This window comes from Heterocephalus glaber, unplaced genomic scaffold (genome assembly GCF_053883595.1).
Source record: "Heterocephalus glaber isolate CG9 unplaced genomic scaffold, H.glaber_assembly_v1.0 deba00000809, whole genome shotgun sequence".
NCBI classification, from domain to species: domain Eukaryota; kingdom Metazoa; phylum Chordata; class Mammalia; order Rodentia; family Bathyergidae; genus Heterocephalus; species Heterocephalus glaber.
Window position 1 is genome coordinate 5,599,816 of NW_028258163.1, and position 18,964 is coordinate 5,618,779.

Consider the following 18,964-nt stretch of genomic DNA (forward strand, 5'->3'; position numbering starts at 1 on the left):
GTTTGGATGTCTCTTATTCTTTTTATTGCCTAATTGTACAAGTTATGTCTTTTATTATTAAATTGTATAGAAGTGATGAGAGACAGAAGAGGTAAACCTTATGGGCCCCTGTACCACCACCCTGAGCACCAAAGAGTGAAGCTGGCCCCAATACAAAGAAAGTGAACCTTCCAGGCCATGGTACCATGGCCCCAAGTGCAGAGGAGGTGAGCATTCTGGGCAGCCATACTACTGTACCAAGCACCAAGGAGATGAGCCACGCTGGCACCAGTAGCACACATCCTCCCCACACCCTGTTGAAATGAGAAGACACATAAATAAGTCTCAAAACTAGACTTCAAGATCACCTAAAGCAACCCCAAGGGGAAATGAGATGGAGCAATCTGATACTCAACCACCTGGACTCCATGAACTAGCAATGAAAGAGGATTTGGAAAAAATGAAGCCTGAAATAATTTCTCAGATATCAGCAGTGTCCATAGTGCAACACATGACTAATAAGTCTAGAGAGGACACAGATAAAAAAATAAAGGAGCTGAGGAACATGATGGAATCCCAACATAGGAAACAAATGGAATGCATAAAAGAGATGCAACAGATTTCCAGAGGATTAAAAGCTCTACTGAAAGTCTATGAAGCAGAATGAGCCAATGTGAAGACAGAATTTCAGATATAGAATAGAAGATTGCAATTAGTGACCAGGAAAAGAAAAATTGTTTTAAAATTGTAAGGGAACATGAGAAATCAATCCAGCAGCTTGTGACAATGTAAAGAAGAATAACATAAGACTGATTGGAGTAATGAAGAAACAGGAGAGAGTGCAGACAACATAAAAAAAACTGTTCACAGAAGTGATGGCAGAAAACTTCCCAAGGAGGGGAAAAGAACTTGACATACAGATAAGTGAGGCATATAGGACTCCAGGTAGCCTTGATCAAAAATCTCTACACACAGGCATATAATAGTTAAGATTCCAGAAACCCAACAGAAGAACAAAGTTCTACAAGCAGTGAGAGAAAAGAAACAAATCACATACAAAGGAAAGCCCATCAGAATCACAGCAGATTTCTCAATTCAAACCCTCAGGGCAAAAAGAGGTTGGAGTGATGTATTTCAAGCCCTAAAGGAAAACAGCCTCCAACCCAGACTGATGTACCCTGCAAAACTATCTTTCAACATTGATGGATTAATAAGATACTTTCATGACAAAGAGCACCTTAGGAAGCTCGTGAATAAAAAAACCAGCACTCCAAAAAATTTTAGACAATATCCTAGGAAAAGACAACAAGGATCAAAACCCCAGGAAGCCCAGGAGAATGAATCCATGGGGCATGACAAGAAATTAAAGCGAGGTTTCCAGAAGCGTTGCTTCCAGCGCGTAGTGCAGTTTATGGCCACCTAAACGGCTGTTATCTTCTTCATATTCCCTCCGTGTAGCCGCCATGATAAGCACCAGCCAAGCTGCAGCAGCCCGTCTCGTAGGGGCCGCCACCTCTTGGGGCACAGTCACCCACCACCAGGATGGCTGGAATGGCCTTAGTAGTGAGACATTTAGATTTGTTTCAAGGAGAGATTATGCATCAGAAGCAATCAAGGGTGCAGTTGTTGGTATTGATTTGGGCACTACCAACTCCTGTGTGGCAGTAATGGAGGGTAAACAAGCAAAGGTGCTGGAGAATGCTGAAGGTGCCAGAACCACCCCTTCTGTGGTTGCCTTTACAGCAGATGGGGAGCGACTTGTTGTCATGCCAGCAAAGCGACAAGCTGTCACCAACCCGAACAATACTTTCTATGCCACCAAGCGACTCATTGGCCGGCGCTATGATGACCCTGAAGTACAGAAAGACATTAAAAATGTACCCTTTAAAATTGTCTGTGCCTCCAATGGTGATGCCTGGGTTGAGGCTCATGGAAAACTCTATTCTCCAAGTCAGATTGGAGCATTTGTGTTGATGAAAATGAAAGAGACTGCAGAAAATTACTTGGGGCACACTGCAAAAAATGCCGTGATCACAGTCCCTGCTTACTTCAATGACTCGCAGAGACAGGCCACTAAGGATGCTGGCCAGATATCTGGACTGAATGTGTTTCGGGTGATTAATGAACCAACAGCTGCTGCTCTGGCATACGGTCTAGATAAATCCGAAGACAAAATCATTGCTATATATGATTTAGGTGGTGGAACTTTTGATATTTCTATCCTGGAAATTCAGAAAGGAGTATTTGAAGTGAAATCTACAAATGGGGACACTTTCTTAGGTGGTGAAGACTTTGACCAGGCCTTGTTACAACACATTGTGAAGGAGCTCAAGAGAGAGACAGGAGTTGATTTGACCAAAGACAACATGGCACTTTAAAGGCTGCAGGAAGCTGCTGAGAAGGCTAAGTGTGAACTCTCTTCATCTGTGCAGACTGACATTAACTTGCCATATCTTACAATGGATGCTTCTGGACCCAAACATTTGAAAATGAAGCTGACTCGAGCTCAGTTTGAGGGAATTGTCACTGATCTAATCAAGAGGACTATTGCTCCATGCCAGAAAGCTATGCAGGATGCCGAAGTCGGCAAGAGTGACATAGGAGAAGTGATTCTTGTTGGTGGCATGACTAGTACGCCTAAGGTTCAGCAGACTGTACAGGATCTTTTTGGCCGAGCTCCAAGTAAAGCTGTCAATCCTGATGAGGCTGTGGCCATTGGAGCTGCGATTCAAGGAGGTGTGTTGGCTGGTGATGTCACAGATGTGCTGCTTCTGGATGTCACTCCTCTATCTCTGGGTATTGAGACTCTGGGAGGTGTCTTTACCAAACTTATTAACAGGAATACCACTATTCCAACCAAGAAGAGCCAGGTGTTGTCTACTGCTGCTGATGGACAGACTCAAGTGGAGATTAAAGTATGTCAGGGTGAGAGAGAGATGGCTGGAGACAACAAGCTTCTTGGGCAGTTTACTTTGGTTGGGATTCCCCCAGCCCCTCGTGGAGTCCCTCAGATTGAAGTTACATTTGACATTGATGCAAATGGGATTGTACATGTTTCTGCCAAAGATAAGGGTACGGGACGTGAGCAGCAGATTGTAATCCAGTCTTCTGGTGGTTTAAGCAAAGATGATATAGAAAATATGGTTAAAAATGCAGAGAAGTATGCTGAGGAAGACCGGCGAAAGAAGGAACGAGTTGAAGCAGTTAATATGGCTGAAGGAATAATTCATGACACAGAAACAAAGATGGAAGAGTTCAAGGACCAACTGCCTGCTGATGAGTGCAACAAGCTAAAGGAAGAGACTACCAAAATGAGGGAGCTCTTGGCTCGAAAAGACAGTGAAACAGGAGAAAACATCAGGCAGGCAGCATCTTCCCTCCAGCAGGCATCACTGAAGCTCTTCGAAATGGCATACAAAAAGATGGCATCTGAAAGAGAAGGCTCTGGAAGTTCTGGCACTGGAGAACCAAAGGAAGATCAGAAGGAGGAGAAACAGTAATAGTAGCAGTATATTTTGGAGTCAAAAGGACAATATACTATGAAGCTTGGGAGTAGAAGGACTTCCTGAGCAGAAATGGGCAAACTCCAGTCTTTTTACTGTGTTTTTGCAGTATTCTATATATAATTTCCTTAATATGTAAATTTAGTGACTGTTAGCTAATGCTCTTTTAATGGATAATAATTCTAACAGTACAGAGTTCATGTTGTTCTGTCCCTACCCTGTTATTTTTCAGTTGCATGCAAAGGGGGAATAGAATGATTAATTGCTGATCATTATAAAGACTTAGCATTGGTTTGTGTAGAAGTAGCCATATTTTTAAGGGGTGAAACCATCTCACATTCAGTGGAAGAGGTGGACCATGGACCTGGAAGGAGACCATATGGGCATGAAGATCCTTCTTGTTGCTCCAAAATACTGCTACAAGTAATGATCTTGTGTGGACATGGAGTCCATAACCCAGCTAGCTGTGCCATGTACAAGGGGTAGAGGCAGCTAAGTCAATAGAAAACTAAGGTATTTATTAAGTATAGCTTTTAAAACAAGACACTGATAAAGTCACTGGTGTTCTTAAGGTATACTTTTTTAGCTGCCTGCTGGCCTGTGACTGGCACCTTGATTCTTTTTAATCCATTCTGAGTATTTTTTTAAATAAACATGAAGAAAAGCAAAGAAAAAAAAAAGAAAAAAAAAGAAAAAGAAATTAAAGCAAAGGAGAAGAATCCAACAAAAAGAAAAAGTCATGACAATGATAAGTCAATACATATACGTTATAACCATCAATATTAATAGTCTCAATTCACCAGTCAAGAGAAATAGACTGGCAGAATGGGTGAAGAAGCAAGATTCAACAATATGCTGCATACAAGAAACACACTTAATACAAAAACAAACTCATAGACTGAAAGTTAAAGGGTGGAAAACAACACTCGATGTGACAGGAACCTGAAAAAAGCAGGAGTAGCTATCTTCTTTGCAGAGCAAGTGGATTTCAAATCAACATTGATTAAGAGAGACAAAGAAGGATACTACATCCTTGTAAAGGGAACAATCCAAGTAGGAAGAGATGATAATCATAACCATATATGCACTAAACACTAGTGCACCGAACTATATAAAACAAATACTAATGGACATGAAAAATCAAATAAGCACTAATACAATAGTAGTGGGGACCTCAAATCCCCACTGTCACAAAGAGATAGATCAACTAGACAAAAACAAGCAACAAAATACTAGAACTCAATCAAACTTCAATAAATAAACTGAACAGATATTTATAGAGTATTCCACCCCACAAAATTAGAATACACATTTTCAGGGGCACGTGGGTCATTATCCAAAATAGACCACATACTCACTCATAGAACATGTTTAAGTAAGTACAAAGAAATTGAAGTTATCCCCTGTATATTATCAGACCATAGTGCGATGAAATGGGAGATCAATAGCAAAAAAACCACAAGAATTTCATAAACACATGAAAATTGAACAACACACTTCTGAAGAACCAATGGGTCAAAGAGGAAATTAAAGAAGAAATCAGACAGTTCCTTCAATTAAATGACAATAGAACATATCAGAATCTATGGGACACAATGAAAGATGTCTTACAAGGGAAATTCATAGCAGTGAATACTCATAGTAGGAAAACAGATTGAGCCCAATTAAACAACCTGATGCTGAAGCTCAAGCTTGTAGAAAAAGAAGAGCAGGAGAAACCCAAAGCTCATACAAGGGAGGAAATTGGAAAGATCAGAGCAGAAATCAATGCAATGGAGACTAAGAGAACGATACAAAAAATCAATAAAGCCAAGAGTTATTTATTCAAAAGAATAAACAAAATTGGCAAACCCTTAGCAAAACTTATCAGAAAAAGGAAAGAAAAGGCCCAAAACCATGCAATTAGAAATGAAAAGGATGAAATTACAATGGACCCAGCAGACATCCAGAGGATCGTCAATACCTACTTTGAGAACCTATATGCCAATAAGATGGAAAACACAGAATAAATGGACAGATTCTTAGAAATGTATGAATTACCAAAGTTGAATGAAGAAGATCTAAAAATTCTAAGCAATCCAATATCAATCAATGAAATTGAAAATGTAATTAAAAACTAACCAACTAAGAAAAGCCCAGGTCCTCATGGCTTCACTGCTGAATTCTACATGACATTTAGAGAGGTACTACTGCCACTACTGTTTAAACTCTTCAATGAAATTGAAAGGGAAGCAATATTCACGAATTCATTCTTGGAAGCAAGCATCACCTTGATCCCCAAAGTAGAGAAAGACCACTGAAAAAGAGATAGGCCAATCTCACTAATGAACATAGATGCAAAAATCCTTAATTAGAAAATGGCGAATAGAATGCAGAAGATTATCAAGATCAAACACCCTGACCAAGTGAAATTCATCCCAAGGATGCAGGGATGGTTCAACATATGCAAATCAATCAATGTAATACACTATATCAATAGAGCCAAGGACAGAAACCATATGATCATCTCAATAGATGCAGAAAAAGCATTTGACAAAATCCAACTCAAATTCATCACAAAAAAACCCCTACAAAAAATTGGAATAGATGGTTTCTACCTCAGTCTGATAAAAGCCATCTACGAAAAACCAACAGCCAAATCCTTCACACTAAAATCAGGAACAAGACAAGGATGTGCACTATCACCACTCTTGTTCAATATAGTTTTGGAAACATTAGCCGTGGCAATTAGACAGGAGAAAGACATGAAAGGAATAAAGATAGGAAATGAAGAAGTCCAATTGTCATTATTTGCAGATGACATGATACTCTATATGGAAGATCCCAAGAACTCCACCAAAAGTCTTCTAGACTTAATAACCAAATTCAGTCAAGGAGCTGGTTACAAGGTCAACACAAAAAAAAATCAATAGCTTTCCTCTACATAAACAACAGACTCACTGAGACAGAAATAGGGCAAACAATTCCTTTCACAATAGCATCCAAAAAACTGAAATACCTGGGAATCAACCTAATGAAAGAAAACAAAGAACTTTTCCCTGAAAACTATAGCACTCTGAAAAGAGAGATTGAAGGTGATATCAGAAAATGGAAAGACATCCTCTGCTCCTGGGTAGGAAGGATCAACATAGTGAAAATGGTCATTCTTCCAAAACTGCTATATAGATTCAATGCAATCCCAATTGAAATCCCGGCAGCATACTTTATGGACCTTGAGAAAACAACCCCAAACTTCATTTGGAACAAGAAGAGACCCAGAATAGCAAAAGCAATTCTAGGTAACAGAGATATGGCAGGGCGTATTACAACCCCCAACTTGAAACTATACTACAAAGCTACTGTGATAAAACAGCATGGTACCGGCAAACTAACAGACTGGAGGACCAGTGGAACAGATTAGAAGATGCAGAAACAACTCCAGACAGATTCAGCCATCTCATCTTTGATAAATGAGCCAAACACCCTCAATGGAGGAAAGATAGCCTCTTTAATAAAGGGTGCTTGTAAAATTGGGTTTCAACTTGTCAAAGATTAGAACTAGACCTATATCTCTCACCATGCACTCAACTAAAATTCAAATGGATTAAAAATCTAAATATTAAAATAGAAATGCTGAACCGGCTGGAACAGTCTTTCTTTATAAGTATACACTAAATCAATATTTATCATCACAATTTTATCCAAGAGTCCATGTTTTCTTATTTTGTAAGTCCATAATATTTACTTGGGTTCCACTAAAAAGTACTCAATCACACTATATATGGCCGATCAGAAATGACTTTCATAATTTATATATTAAAATAAATATACATAAAGAGACTATAAAGGTTTACAATCTTATATGTAATTATTCAAAGGATTTACTAGGTAGGCTTACAATGATCACCTGTGGAATCGGCTGTGGAAGAATATAAAATGACTCCCTGCACACTGCAGAGCCAGAGAAGCCAGTGCAAGGTCGAAGGCCTGGAGGTCTCTTCAGAGTTTGGTGGGAGTCCATTTCAGAAAGCTGGAGGGGCTGCACTGAAAAGCTGAAGAGTCTGCATTGGAAGCCTGAAGGAAATGGACACAAACATCTAAAGGGAGGGGCAAAGACCCAGAGCTCCTCCAAAGAAGAAAAAGGATGACTTCCTTTTCATTCCCTTTCTGTTACATCCAAGTTATAAGCCTATTGATCGGTGCCACTCACATCTGGAGTGGGTCTTCCCACCTCAGCTTGCAGCCTACATGTCAACCATCAAGAGAGACTCAGAGCTTTACTAATCTGCCAGGCAGTTCCTATTCAAATCGGGTGACATGTCACAATTAACTATCGCAGATACTAAAGTCATTTGGTAGAATACATACAATGTAAGGTGATTGCTTCTCCATTATTCTTATTTGTAAGTTCCAAGAATATTATAGTAGAGACAACCGTGATATTTATCATGTTATGAATATGGCAAAGGGAGAGCAACACAGGACTGGTGACTCATGTGTACCAGACAAGGCTGTCACTAGGCAACTCTCACCATCTTGGCCTTTTGCTCCACTGGCACCAGGATTGGCAAAAACACACAAATTCTGTAACTATTTTATTTATGCCAAACTGACTACAAGGATTAAAATATTACCATGCAAAAGTTTAATAGCTTGCTATCTCTTGGAATGTGATATTATCAAAACTTCATAATCCCCATTCCTACAAAAGGATACAATCAAGAGCATGTTTTTTAAATGGAAATGAAAGCATATAAAAGCTAATTACAAAGAATTTTTGTGCCATAAAATTAGAGAAGTGACAAACAGTGGAAATGTAAACTCTTTTTTTAACCACTTAGAGGGGGTGAAGCTTGTTCAACACAGCGAGATCTGTTAGAAAGAGCAACCATGTCAGCTAGAGGAAACTGTAGATCTGGCCTACTCTAGTTTATGACCAAAAATGTCTGGGTGTAGTCTCTGCAGGCAGAACCTGGAACCCTCCTAGCTTCTAGTCAGTTATATTGCTACCAAAGAATAAGAAAGATTTTCTCTTTAGTTTGCTCTTGAGGCTGGTTTTTCTGTTCACCCTGTTTAGTAAGTCTCCTGCATAGAGAGTTCTCAGTAGTGAGCTGTTTTTCACACAAGAATCTCTCTACTAGAGGGCACAGACCATGGACCATGTACAAGGAGCAACCACACCACAGGGGACTCATATCCACACAGAGACGAGCTCAAAATTGTGTTCTCTTTAGTTTCACTCAGGCCATTGGTACTTTTCTTTAGTGTTTAGAGAAAAGTTCCCTCCCTAATTTCTGACCATTCTTTTGATTGCAAGGTCAACATCCCCAGGAATACTCACCCTCTTACTTTCCTGATCCATGTCACTCTTTCCCACATTTTCTCAGCTACTTTCTTAAGACAAGTTTCCATTCCATCATGTACAGTGAGGTTCACACACCAAGAAAATGTTCACATTAACAAAGTAAGTGTATTTCTATAAGTAACTCCAGCCAAAAAGTTCTACCTTTGATAGTATAATTAAGAAGGAAATTATCCATACATACTACATTCTTTTCCTGGGATGCACTGATAATCCTTGAGAGTGTTTTATCTGACACTGCCTTCCTTCTGTTAGAAAAAACAACTGGACACAAAGAAGTCAGGACAACATCTTGGAATGCCTTCTTTGGGGTCCAGGGTAGCATGTGTTGTCAGTGTTTGTGGAAAAGTGGCAATTTTTACTTTAGAAAGGTAACCCTTCCATTCTCAAACTAGGCCACATCGAAGAGTTAATATTTAAATTCATAATTCTTCTGAAACCTAGTCTAAGTAACCTTGTTCTAGAAAAACGATCTGTTTCTCAATTTACATTAGATGAGGAATTTTTACTTTTAAACTTTCTGAACTAAGAAAGGGAAGATTCCAGAGAGAATCAGATGTTGAGGGATGGGGAACTACTATAAAAGCATATCTTGTCTAGGGTTGTCTGGCATCCTGGATCATTGAGACTGTCTGAATTCTTACTGCTTTCCCTGTCATTATTGCTTAAAATGGTGTGCTGAGGTGTTCACTCTATTATAATGGATAAAGCAATGTTGCATGGCCAGATAATTCAAGATCAGTGGGATCAGAAGCCCGGGTGTGTGGGCTTCAACTGTGTAATAAATAGAAAGCAAGGAATAGTATCAGAGGCTATAGATCTTTGAGACAAGCTTTAGTTTCTCTTTGGGCAAACATAAATCAAGTGTTCAACAAACTACAACTGACTGTCTCTCCAAGAGTACATGGACACCTCATTTCCATACCCTACTCAATCATTCCTTAGACTGGACACTATTTGAATTTCCAAGTTATTTTTACCATGAATTCCTCCTAAACTCTTCAGTAGGGACAATATCAGCAGGGTAAGTGATCAGCCTACTCTTTCAAGGAATCAGTGTTTAGAGCAGAATTATTAAGACCCTTGTGAGCACTAGGCAGGATTTATGAATTCCTATTATTGCCTCTTTTCTCTTTCCCAAATGTGACACTGATTAGAGGTAAAGTATGACTTTCCCATGGTTAGGCAAGAGGCTTGTCTAAGGACTTGTTTCCTTATAATTCTGTCTTTGGTTTACTTTCTGAAGTTCTGAAGCCAGCTCATAGGATTCTGGGGAACCTTAAGACTGAAGCACAAGATTTTGACATCCTATAAATAAAGTCAAATGCAGGGAGTAATCACAGCTCTGCACCACTAAGAGGGCAGAGGTCAGGCCTGGAAGTGATTAGATTAAATATCAGACAAAAAATTAAGGTGAAAATATTGGCAGTTAATAAAACATCAAAAAGCCCAGCCTCTAGACTTCCCTGCCTTTCCAAAATGAGCTCTTGTTCTATATCCAGGTTGCAGGGGACCTTCCTCTATATGAAGATCACATAGGGCCTTCAGTGCTTGCTAGAGCACAGCATGCGTTAATTTGCCCAGGATCTCTTCTTTTTTGAGTATCAGCTGAATCCTTCCAAGCCTTATTGATGCCCATAGTCCAGACCAGTGGTGACAGGCCTATGGTACATATGCCACAGTGGGCTGTTTGTATTATTCAAAGCTCTAAAAGGTTTGCTGTCACTGGTCTAGACTAAGTGGGTTACAGCTTGAGGAATAAAACTCCTTAAAAATTTCAGAAAGGGATGGGAAGTTACAATATATGAAGTTTAACCAGCCATTTATCAGCTCTGTGTACACATGAAATAACAATCCAGACTGGATATTTCAATGAGAGAAGATAAGAAAGGTTGGTTAAGCTATCTGAATAAAATCAGTGAAGGTTGAACAAAGATAAAGGGATGTTTCTCTATTGAGATATAGAAGCAAAAAGGGGAATTTCCTAAATAAGTAAAAAGTTGATTCAAAATCAGCCAAGTTTGGAGTCAGCTCTGAAAACACTGGCTGAAGTGAGCTGACCCTGTAACTGAGACTGAAAGAAAATGCCAAGTCTTCATCCAAGCTCAGCTAGTGTCTGTGAGCAGCGCTGGGGTTATTGGGCCATAGTCAGAGCTGTTCTGGTTCAGTTTCACTCCCCTATTGCTATCCATCAGAGCAACAACTACTAAAATCAACTGAACAAGATAAATTATGTAATCATTCTCCCTAGGGATTTTATGATGAGGGAAGATGTATACAGAGACACAGTTCAACATTACTATGCACTCTCCCATAATTTTGTATATTACCTCCTAGATAATATCAGAATTCACCTAACTGTAAGTGAAAAAAGAAGAGAGACCAAAGATATTCAAATAAATATTTCTGTTTAATAAAAACAAAAAGTTTCAGCCTTATATATTTATTGGTGTATAACTTCTGATATGTACAGGGTACAGTACAATAATGCAATGCATGTGTACAATGTACAATGATCAAATAAGAATAATTAGCATTTCTCTCAAATACTAATCATTTCTATGTGTTGAGAACTTATTTAGTTATTATAAATATATCATAGATTGTTACAGACTGCTCTTCCCTTGCTAGGTTATAGAACACTAGGACTAGTATCTCTGATCCTACTGTGTTTTGGTGCACCTTATCTAAACTCTTTCTGTTCCTTCCACTGCCAACATTTTATAGTCTCTGGTGAATCTCCATGAGATTGATTATTTTTAAAATTTTCACAAATTACTGATAACAGATGGTATTTTCTTTCTATGCCTGGCTTGTAACACCTAACAAGATATCCTCTGGTATCATCCATTTTGACAGATTGAAAGAATGAATCTTGTTAAAATAACCATACTACCCAAATGATGTACTGATTCAATGCAATAATCCCCATCAAAATACCAATGACTTTATTCACAGAGGTAAAAAAAAATCCTAGAATTTATATAAAATCATAAAGACCCAGAATAGCCAAAGTAATTCTGTGAAAAAAGACAAAGCTGGAGACATCACAATGCCTGACTCCAAACATACTTAAACATTCCTATTTAAAGGAAGCACTGAAATGGGATGATTGCATCCTAATGCATCTAAAAATATTTACCAGGGTTAGCAGAATTGACTTGTTTCTTATCAGTGAAACTATTTTATTCCTCTCTCAGTGTTTACAAAAGTAGGATCTTTAAAAGTCTAAGTTATAAAGCAAACATTTGTATTGTAGTTGAACATCAAAAGTGAGTAAACACAATACAAATGGAAACACACTTCCTTCAACCATTGCATTTTATGAATAAAAATACAACTAGCTGTTGCTGATGATATCCAGCACTGGAAAATGAACCAACTAATACAGAGTCAATGAGGTACCAGGTAGTACCAACTAGCAAGAGCTGACTGTGTATCTCTTCCCAATTCTGCATTCATTGATTTTACTTTGCAGCTTAAAATTGGTGATAATGGCAGTACAGATGTTCCTTGACTTACAGTGGGATTACATCTGGATACCCTCATCATAAATTGAAAATATTAAGTAAAAAAATGCATTTCATACACTTAACTTACTCAACACCATAGGTTAGTCTTGCCTACCTCAAATGTGCTCAGAACACTGACATTAGCCTTCAGTTGGGTAAAATCATCTAACACAGGCTATTTTCTAACAAACTGTTGACTATCTTGTGTCATCTATCATATATGGTATGCAAATGAAGAACAGGATGGTTGTATGAGTACTTTTTTGCACCAACATAATTTGGTAACTGTCTATATTTACCCCAAGGAAACTGGCAAACTTCACTGGGCCTTTTCAACTCTCCACCTGCTACACCCAGCCAGTTGTTAAATATTTACCAGCATACCATGCCATAGAATTCAATTATAGTCAAAATGGAGTCCAACTTGTAAAAATAATATGTATCTGTTATATGTCATTATATCAAGGCATAGATTCAGCAAGAAAATAGGAGCAAGCAACAATATTCCAGTTCAGATATGAGCATAGAGCTAGGCAGTATTCTTGGATGAATGACCTCAGTGGCTATGTCTTCATTTATTGATAACACAGTTTGTACCCTAGACTGTCCAGCTAGCAATAAAGAGATCAGGCCCCAAATCAACTTCTTACAGACCTGAAGGGCCCAAGATCTGTAGATGGGAGGCAGCTGTCATTTCTTAAAACTCTCTTAAACACCTGGTACTTAACACAGGATGCTGGGCCCCAGATGCTTATTCACTGCCACACAAGGCTATCAGGCTTACCATATAAAAAGGAGAGAGCTACAGAACAAAATCTTTCTTCTGAAGGACAGATCCTTTGTATATCCAGCTGAGGTGCCTACAAAATTTTGAATTGAAGTGCTTCTTCCCCAATGAGGGAGTAAGTGAACATTCTTTTTTTTTCCCATTAACTTTATTGGTACATTTTAGGTGTAAAATACAGTTAGATTCATCATTGGGATCTTGTTACCATTACATGAGTATCTTGGTTCTTATTTTTTTCCCCTTCCCTTGCCCTCACTTCACCCCCTCCACCCTTCCCAATTTGCAAAGACCTTGTTTCCATTTTTTTCCTTTTCTCATATTTTTTCTTTTCCCTTTTTTCCTTTTCCCTACCCCTCCCACTTCCCCTGCTCCTTTAGACCTTTTCTTCCTATTACACAATATCAATTATACATTTTTAAAATTACAATATTAAGATCTAGGAGACATTACCACACATTTTACAGAATTTAAAAGGATATAGAAAGCATATTTCAAAAATCTCTTTTGAAATAAATTTGACAACTTGTACCTTGGAAGACAAATTAATGAAACTAACTCTGAAGGAAATATAAAATTTGAATAGCACTTATTAAAGAAAGTATATTCCTACCTTGAAAACCTACCTATATGACAAACAATAGGCCCATATACATGTTAACTGATAAATTATATCAAACAATTAAAGCAGAAAAAAGAAGGAACACTTCTCCCCTCATTTTAGGAAATCAACATTGTGCTAATCCTAAAACTGAATAAAGATAATAGAAGAAAAAAGTATGAACATAGATAGAAATTTGTTTAACAAAACCAACTATTAGAAGTCAGATCTGGCAGGATGTAGAAAGTAGTTTTGTTATAGGGATGGCAGTGTTGGTTCAGCATTGGAAGATCCACCCCCAAAAGTCATCATTTTAATAGAGGAAAGGAAAAAGCCATATGATCCTGTCACTAGTTGGAGAAAAAATATTGAACTAAATTCTACAGCTGTTCATGGTAAAAGCTATCAGGAGACTAGAAGTACAACGGAAACTTCTCAACAGATTAAAGACATGTACTCCATACTTCCAGCGAGAATGCCTTATATGAACAGAGAAGATACAATGTTTTCTCCTTAAGGTGGGGAACAAGGGCAGATATGCTTACTCTTTATCTGTCCATTAAACTTTGAAATCTAGGCCCCACCAAAATAGTCTGGCAATAAAATGACACAACTAGGATAGGATTGGCATGGCAGAAGCAGAATCTTTATATGTAGATGAAATGATCATCTACAGAGAAAATACTAAGAAATCTCTAGGAGCCCCTAGAACTTGTATTTGAATTTAGCAGGATTAGAAAACACAAGGTATATATAAAAATTCAGGTCTGTGCATACTTGCTATAAATGAAGAACTGGATATTGAAATTTTAAAGTTATGTAGGAGTACAAAGGACCCAGAAAAGCCAAAAGCAAAAAAAAAAAAAAAAAAAAAAAAAAAAAACAGTGTTGGAAGACATTTAGCAAAGGAAAGTAAGAGGGTGAGTATTCCTGGGGATGTTGACCTTGCAATCAAAAGAATGGTCAGAAATTAGGGAGGGAACTTTTCTCTAAACACTAAAGAAAAGTACCAATGGCCTGAGTGAAACTAAAGAGAACACAATTTTGAGCTCGTCTCTGTGTGGATATGAGTCCCCTGTGGTGTGGTTGCTCCTTGTACATGGTCCATGGTCTGTGCCCTCTAGTAGAGAGATTCTTGTGTGAAAAACAGCTCACTACTGAGAACTCTCTATGCAGGAGACTTACTAAACAGGGTGAACAGAAAAACCAGCCTCAAGAGCAAACTAAAGAGAAAATCTTTCTTATTCTTTGGTAGCAATATAACTGACTAGAAGCTAGGAGGGTTCCAGGTTCTGCCTGCAGAGACTACACCCAGACATTTTTGGTCATAAACTAGAGTAGGCCAGATCTACAGTTTCCTCTAGCTGACATGGTTGCTCTTTCTAACAGATCTCGCTGTGTTGAACAAGCTTCACCCCCTCTAAGTGGTTAAAAAAAGAGTTTACATTTCCACTGTTTGTCACTTCTCTAATTTTATGGCACAAAAATTCTTTGTAATTAGCTTTTATATGCTTTCATTTCCATTTAAAAAACATGCTCTTGATTGTATCCTTTTGTAGGAATGGGGATTATGAAGTTTTGATAATATCACATTCCAAGAGATAGCAAGCTATTAAACTTTTGCATGGTAATATTTTAATCCTTGTAGTCAGTTTGGCATAAATAAAATAGTTACAGAATTTGTGTGTTTTTGCCAATCCTGGTGCCAGTGGAGCAAAAGGCCAAGATGGTGAGAGTTGCCTAGTGACAGCCTTGTCTGGTACACATGAGTCACCAGTCCTGTGTTGCTCTCCCTTTGCCATATTCATAACATGATAAATATCACGGTTGTCTCTACTATAATATTCTTGGAACTTACAAATAAGAATAATGGAGAAGCAATCACCTTACATTGTATGTATTCTACCAAATGACTTTAGTATCTGCGATAGTTAATTGTGACATGTCACCCGATTTGAATAGGAACTGCCTGGCAGATTAGTAAAGCTCTGAGTCTCTCTTGATGGTTGACATGTAGGCTGCAAGCTGAGGTGGGAAGACCCACTCCAGATGTGAGTGGCACCGATCAATAGGCTTATAACTTGGATGTAACAGAAAGGGAATGAAAAGGAAGTCATCCTTTTTCTTCTTTGGAGGAGCTCTGGGTCTTTGCCCCTCCCTTTAGATGTTTGTGTCCATTTCCTTCAGGCTTCCAATGCAGACTCTTCAGCTTTTCAGTGCAGCCCCTCCAGCTTTCTGAAATGGACTCCCACCAAACTCTGAAGAGACCTCCAGGCCTTCGACCTTGCACTGGCTTCTCTGGCTCTGCAGTGTGCAGGGAGTCATTTTATATTCTTCCACAGCCGATTCCACAGGTGATCATTGTAAGCCTACCTAGTAAATCCTTTGAATAATTACATATAAGATTGTAAACCTTTATAGTCTCTTTATGTATATTTATTTTAATATATAAATTATGAAAGTCATTTCTGATCGGCCATATATAGTGTGATTGAGTACTTTTTAGTGGAACCCAAGTAAATATTATGGACTTACAAAATAAGAAAACATGGACTCTTGGATAAAATTGTGATGATAAATATTGATTTAGTGAGTACTTATAAAGAAATTTATAATTTGTAAAACATGTATGCAGTTTTGTTTACATTGTAATTCTAGGTTCCCAGAATGGTACTCATTTTCATATAATGCAATGTTCCTATGGGAACAGAGAAAAAAAATGTATTGCCATGAATGAGATCCAATCATCCTTCCATTCTCCCTGTTCCACTCCTACAGTAGCCATGTCCAGAAAAGAGCTAGACTTTTAAAGCAATCAGGAGAGACTGTGAGAGCTGCCATATAGCAAAACTCCAAATATCAGTGGTTATTAGCAATGAAGGGTTATTCCTTAATCAGGCTTTCCGACCATCAGGGTAATCCAAGCTCTCTCCTGTAATCTTCATACTCAAGGGCTCATGGAGACTTCATAACATGAAGCATTATTCATTGCTGTAGAATGGCTGCAGGAACATGGCAATTCATATCTTGGCTCTTCAAGGAGTTCATCTGAATATGGCACATGTGCTTTCCACTCATTTTATCCCCCTGCCTGTCCTGGTCCAATAGGGTTCATTATCTAAACAAGTCACTGAGCCACGCCTACATTCAAGAATCTGGAAACGGTAATCCTATCATGTACTAGCAAAGAGGAAAGCCAAAGATATCAGTAAACAATGCCAATTATTACTAAAACTTTATTGACAGTAGGCCTGGACTTTGGCAAATTTTGAAAGAAAGAAAGTTTTATTTTAGGCCTCCCTGATGCTTGATGTCATTTCTCTTCTCTGTACCTTGGTCCTTTCCTTTGCACTTTCAATGGCCCAAGACTCTTATTCCCTCATCACAACTGCTGACTATGAGGCTTTTGCTAGTTTGTCTAATTTTAATGCCAACATTATATTTTTGATATTATTTATATTTTTAGCTTTATTTCTTATGATGGAATTAAAAGTTTGTTCTCTAGTAATGGTTGGGGAGAGTTTCTGTTCCTGTGGGGTAGTGAGGGGTTGAGGGGAGAGGTAAGGGAGGGACCCCCTGAAGTCACACCCTGTAGGTGGAAGTGCACACAACTGTCTCTGTCGGAGATACAACAGCAGCTGTGGGATGACATAGTCATTGCTCAAAAAGCTCACATTATAGTCATGAAAGACAGAGCCTCCTGTGGGATGAGTGTTTACAATTTAAGCAAAGTTTTATCATTGTTTCCCTGAATCCAAGTGTGTTATTGATCTGGCAAGTTCAGAGCAGCCCAGATGCAATCAAGAGGCAATAACGTTGCCTGACAATCTATCCTCATGGCTAATGTGTGCACTTTGATGTGAGACTTTGACTGGGGCAATACAGCTTTTAACTTATGGGTCTCAGACACGTGCTGAATTTCACATGTTAAAATTCTTCAGACTTGGGACACCCATGAACATGTGTTTATTTGGCTTCCTTCTCTTCCTCTCTTGCTGCATTTTAGGTAAACATTTCCAGGCTGCCTCACACAGATTCCTGTCCTGAGCCTGAATACTTTCCACTTATATTCATTCTGTATTTCCTACCTCTTGGCCAGTAGAGACCTCATGCCCTAGTGTCCTCTCCATTCCAGGAGCCCAGGGACAGCTGGCAGGAGGTGGGTGTAACAACGGTCAGTTCACTCCAGACCTTCCTTCTTGCAACATTGCAGCACAGAGGATGACAATCTTACAAAAAATAAGAAATAGTATTGCATCTTGTGGAGTCCCCGTTCTTTTGTGGGATCGCCTCCCTGGCAGCGGAAATGTCTGGAGGCAGGGCTTGTGAACATAGTAATTCTCTCTAGGCAGAGTTCCCTTTGCCTGAGCTTTATTTACATAGAATTGACTAATAAAAATTATATGTATTTAAGGTTTACAAGAGATAATTTGATTATGTATAGGTGGTAAAATAATCACCCAGTCAAGTTAATTAACATATCCATTACATCACATAATTGCTAGTTTGTGGTGAGGAAAATTAAAATTTTAAGCCAATTTGAGATATATGAGATAGTATTAACTACAATCACACCATGTATATTAAATCTCTAGAACGTATTCACACCTGAAGATTTGTACAACTTGACCAAGATTCCCCTTTTGTCTCAATACCCAGGACCCAACAAACACTGTTGTGGTCGCTGATTCTAGGATTAACCTTTTTAGATTTCATATATAAGTGAGATCTATGCAGTATTTGTCTTTCTGTGTTTGAATTACTGCACATAATATGCTCTGAATTTGTCCATGTTTTCACCAATGACAAGATTTTCTTTTTTTTTTTAAGGCCTAATGATATTCCATTGCATGAATGCACTGCCTTTTCTCTGTCCATTCACCCACTGATGGATACTTAGATTGTTCCATATTTTGGGCACCGTGAATAGTACTGCAATAAATATAGGAGTTCAGATACCTTTTGAGATCCTAACTTCAATTCTTTGGGGGTATGTATATGCAGAAATGAGAATGCTGAGCCATATGGAAGTTCTATTTTTAATTTTTTGCAGAACCTTCATACTGTTTGAAGAATATCTGTGAGCCTGACTGTGGAATGTCTTCCATATAACAGACATCATTCATTATTCTGCAGGCTCTGTGTGAACATTAATATGCATGTGTGTGTGAGTGCACATGTGAAAAGTAATAGCCAAAATTCTAAGGGAAACTAAGAAAAGCTCAGTTTGGAAATATATAGAGG

At 38.4% G+C, this 18,964-nt stretch overlaps 2 pseudogenes; both read left to right on the forward strand.

The window, feature by feature from the left end:
* Nucleotides 1-1,427: 1,427 nt before the first annotated feature.
* On the forward strand, nucleotides 1,428-2,357 carry LOC147829016 (stress-70 protein, mitochondrial pseudogene; annotated as a pseudogene).
* An 81-nt stretch (nucleotides 2,358-2,438) lies between these two features.
* Nucleotides 2,439-3,636, forward strand: LOC101700855 (stress-70 protein, mitochondrial pseudogene; annotated as a pseudogene).
* Nucleotides 3,637-18,964: the final 15,328 nt, after the last annotated feature.